The sequence below is a fragment of the Athene noctua genome, unplaced genomic scaffold (assembly GCF_965140245.1).
Source record: "Athene noctua unplaced genomic scaffold, bAthNoc1.hap1.1 HAP1_HAP1_scaffold_212, whole genome shotgun sequence".
Lineage (NCBI taxonomy): Eukaryota > Metazoa > Chordata > Aves > Strigiformes > Strigidae > Athene > Athene noctua.
In genome coordinates, this window is record NW_027437681.1 from 15001 (window position 1) to 20000 (window position 5000).

A 5000-nucleotide genomic window follows, 5' to 3' on the forward strand; every position below is an offset into this window, starting at 1 on the left:
CCTGTCCGACGTGCCCGAGGCCAGCCTCAGTAGGCTACGCCTCCGTACCGGTACCAGTCGAGGGGGTGGGGGACCGGGTGCGCGGGATGTGCCCCGCCACCGCCGCCACCCACCCGCCACGCACAAGGATTCCCTTCAGCCGACTCGGCTGGACCGGGGTAAAGCCGCGACAGGCTCGACTCCGCCGGTCTTCCAGCGTTCAAGTGCCGGCGGCCGCCGCCGGCCACCGGCCTTTGCCCAACAAACGCAGGGAACAGGTTACCCCGGAGAGAAAAAGCCAGGTGTGGAACAGCTCAGGCGGGGGGCCGGGGGAAAGCCGCTGAAGGCTCAGGACACCCCGCCGGCCATCTGCATCCGGCTGCCGGACACCACCACCGGCCAAAAACAAAAAAACGTGCTGTACCCGCATCGCGGGCTCCGGCTTAGGGCCAGAGAGCAAAGGAACCGAGGCGCCGACCAACCTCGCTCACAGCACCGTGCAGACCTCCCCTTCACTGAGCCCGGCTGGTACAAACCAGGGACGCCAGGAGCAGACCGGACACCGCAGGCCGCCCCACGTATGGCATCTGCACCAGGAAAAAAAGAAAGCGGAAAAGAGGACCGAGGCGCCGCCGCCTCGCCTTACCATCATCCAGCTTCTCAGGGGACCAGAGTGGTGGGGGGGGGTAGCCGCTGAAGGCTCGAGACACCCCACCACGGCCATCTGCACCCGGCTGCCAGCCAACACCGGCGGCCAAAAACGTACCGTGCTGTGCCCATGTCACGGGCTCCGGCTTAGGGCCGAGAGAGCAAAGGACCCGAGGAGTCGACTAGCCTTCGCTCACAGCACCGTGCAGACCTCCCTTCACCGAGCCCGGCCGGTAGAAACCAGGGACGCCGAGAGCCGGCCGGACACCACAGGCCGCCCCGCACGTATGGCATACGATACCGGCAACGAAAGGAGTAAACCAAGAACCAGGGAGGCGCCGCCGCCTCTCGCCTTACCATCGTCGGGCTCTCGGGGGGCCGGGGGGGGGGGGGCCACCCACCGGTGGCTCGAGACACACCCCCCCCGGGCCGTCTGCATCCAAGCTGCCGGCCACCGCGACCAGCCAAAACCGTGGCGTGCCCATGCCACGGGCTCCGGCTTAAGGCCGGCAAACAAAGGGAGCAGGTGCCGCCGCCGCCACCTCTCGTCCCATCCCCAAGGCCCCCTCAAGGAGCTGGGCAACAGCCCCCGACGGGCTGGAACCGTACGGAGCACCACTGTGTCAACACACATACCGGCGCTCCCCCCCTCCGCCATCATCGGGCTCTCGGGGGACCGGGGGGGGGACGGGGGTAACCACCCACGGTAGTCTCACAGCTCGGCTCCCCCCCCCAGTATCCAGCGTTCAAGTGCCGCCAGCCGCCTCCGGCCACCGGTCTTCGGCCTCTCCCGTGCACCTCTGCCCGTCCTTTTCTCACCACTCGGCAGCGACCGCCCCAACGCCGCCCGGCTTCGTGCCGTTCGGCATCTCTCTGGGTGCTCTCGGTTCCGTGCACGCTCGCCTGACAGAGCACCGGCTTGAGAACCGTGCCCAATTCCCCGGGGGAAACCACCGTCTGCGGCCGCCCAGCATTCCACTTGGCCGGCTAAGCCGCGTGCCCTCGCTCGGTGGCGCTTGTCTGGAGCAGAGACGCCTCGTGCCCCTATATAAGGAGAATATGGGTCCGCGCCGGAAAGGGGCGCTTAAAGGCAGTGTCTGCCTGCCAGCGGGGGAGGCGCTGCAGAGACGCCGACTCTTACGATGACCTAACTGGAGGCAGCGCGAAACAGCGACCCCTTGGAGGAACTGCCGGAGCCAACAGGTCTGCCCGCGCTCTAAGTCCCGACGGAGCCGGGTAGACCTGGCAGCCCTTTCGACGGACGCTGAGCCGGCCGCCGGCAACGTGGAGCCGGGTACACCTAGCGGCCACCGCCGGTCGCCTCGGAGGTGGGTAGACCTGACGGCCGCCTCACGCCCCGGAGGCGGGTAGACCTGACGGCCGCCTCACGCCCCGGAGGCGGGTAGACCTGACGGCCGCCACACGCCGCGGAGGCGGGTAGACCTGACGGCCGCCACACGCCCCGGAGGCGGGTAGACCTGACGGCCGCCTCACGCCGCGGAAGCGGGTAGACCTGACGGCCGCCTCACGCCCCGGAGGCGGGTAGACCTGACGGCCGCCTCACGCCCCGGAGGCGGGTAGACCTGACGGCCGCCTCACGCCCCGGAGGCGGGTAGACCTGACGGCCGCCTCACGCCCCGGAGGCGGGTAGACCTGACGGCCGCCTCACGCCGCGGAAGCGGGTAGACCTGACGGCCGCCTCACGCCCCGGAGGCGGGTAGACCTGACGGCCGCCTCACGCCCCGGAAGCGGGTAGACCTGACGGCCGCCTCACGCCCCGGAGGCGGGTAGACCTGACGGCCGCCTCACGCCCCGGAGGCGGGTAGACCTGACGGCCGCCACACGCCCCGGAGGCGGGTAGACCTGACGGCCGCGTCGCGCCCCGGAGGCGGGTAGACCTGACGGCCGCCTCACGCCCCGGAGGCGGGTAGACCTGACGGCCGCCACACGCCCCGGAGGCGGGTAGACCTGACGGCCGCCTCACGCCCCGGAGGCGGGTAGACCTGACGGCCGCCTCACGCCCCGGAGGCGGGTAGACCTGACGGCCGCCTCACGCCGCGGAGGCGGGTAGACCTGACGGCCGCCTCACGCCCCGGAGGCGGGTAGACCTGACGGCCGCCTCACGCCCCGGAGGCGGGTAGACCTGACGGCCGCGTCGCGCCCCGGAGGCGGGTAGACCTGACGGCCGCCTCACGCCCCGGAGGCGGGTAGACCTGACGGCCGCCACACGCCCCGGAGGCGGGTAGACCTGACGGCCGCCTCACGCCCCGGAGGCGGGTAGACCTGACGGCCGCCTCACGCCCCGGAGGCGGGTAGACCTGACGGCCGCCTCACGCCGCGGAGGCGGGTAGACCTGACGGCCGCCTCACGCCCCGGAGGCGGGTAGACCTGACGGCCGCCTCACGCCCCGGAGGCGGGTAGACCTGACGGCCGCCTCACGCCCCGGAGGCGGGTAGACCTGACGGCCGCCTCACGCCCCGGAGGCGGGTAGACCTGACGGCCGCCACACGCCCCGGAGGCGGGTAGACCTGACGGCCGCCACACGCCGCGGAGGCGGGTAGACCTGACGGCCGCCTCACGCCGCGGAGGCGGGTAGACCTGACGGCCGCCTCACGCCCCGGAGGCGGGCAGACCTGTCGGCCGCTTCACGCCCCGGAGGCGGGTAGACCTGGCGGCCGCGTCGTGCGAGACATTTTTGTTTCGATAGATGCCAATGAAATCCGAAAAAAAATAAATGAAAAGGGAAATTTTTTTTCTTAACGCACCCCCGCACCCCCGCGCCCCGCCGCGCTCTCATGTGCACGCAGCACCAGCCCCCCCACCCCCCCGCCCCGACCCGTTGGCTGCCATGCAGTCGCTGGCATCATTCGCTGCCCGCCCCCTCGGCCGCCAGTCAGCCCCTCTGCGCCGCGCCACTCCGCGCCGCACGGCGCCGCCCGCCACTCCCCCCCCCCGCTTCCCGCGGCTGCCAGGGGACCCGGCAGAAGCGGCGACGTTCCCCGCACCTCACCCCCAACGGAGACGCCCGTCTCGCTGGAGCGAGTTCGCATCGGGAACCGGGCGCTTTTCGCCGGGTCGGGGTCCCGGCGCTGCCGGGCGGTCCTCGGCTTCAGCTGTTGGTTTCGCAGCGTGGGTTTAGCTTTAGTCTCGGGGGAGGGGGGGTGTGGGGGGGGGTGCGTGTGTGTGTTTTTATTTTGTTTCTTTCCCCCCGCCTTTCGCTGTGCCGCAGAGGCGTGGGCACCGGGCGCCCTTCACCGGGTCCGGGTCCGGGTCCGGGTCCGGGTCCGGGTCCGGGTCCCGGCGTTGCCAGGCGCTCGCTGGCATTCGCGTTTAGGTTTTTTTCGACGGGGTTGGGGTGGGGGGGTGGGAAGGGGGCTCCCGGGCTTTATGTGTGGGAATGGGGGGTGTGTGCGCGTGTGTGTGTGTGTGTGTGTGTGTGTTGTTCGGATTGTTGTTTTGTTGTTTGTTCCCCCCCCCCCCCCCCCCCCCCCCGCCGCGACACACACGCGCTCGGACACACACGCAGAGACACAGAGAGAGAGAGAGAGAGAGAGAGCGCGCGCGCGAGAGAGAGAGACACAGGCGCGCGCACACACACACACACACGCACACACAGACACAGACACACGCACGCGCACACACACAGACACCCCCAGCCCCCCACCCCCCCCAGCCCCCCGACCCCCACCGTCGCCCGCGCGCCCGAAGAGCCGTTGGTCCCCGCCCCACCGCTGCAACTCCGGAGCTGCAGGGCGGTGGGTGCGGCCGCCAACCGACCGCAGCCTCCTCGGCGCCGCGGAGCACTACGGCTGGGGGGTGGGGGATCGGGGGCGGTTTCTGTTACACCACCACCACCACCACCACCCGCCCTCGCTGCTCTCCCTCCCACCCCTTCGGCGTTCGTTTGGCTTTCAACCCGCGGCGGGAACGGAGCAGGCGGGCAGGAGGGCGGGCGGCCGAGCGACCGACTGAGGAAGGCGGGGAGCCGGGCCGCGGGCACGGCGCGGCAGGGACTCGGCAGCTGCGGGGGCTCAGCGTCCAAAACACGCGCCACCCATCATCGCCGCCGCCGGCGGGAGGCCCCTCCGGGCCCCCCGGCACGGAGGCGGCGGCGGCGACGCCGCTGGGTCCTAAGGTCTCCCGCCTTCCTTCCCTGGAGCGGCCAATGTGCTGCTGCTGGTGGAAAGCGGGCCGGAGGTAGGGGGCGGCCGGTCTCCTCGCGAACCCCGGGGGTGGCAGGGGGCGGCCGGTGTCACGGTGGACCTGGTGGCGGGAGGGGTGGGGGTTGGGGGGGGGTCGGCAGGGGGGTCGACAGAGCTCGTTGCGGCGGTGGGGGGGCGGGGGGGGGGGGGGGGTGGTGGGGGGGTGGTGTT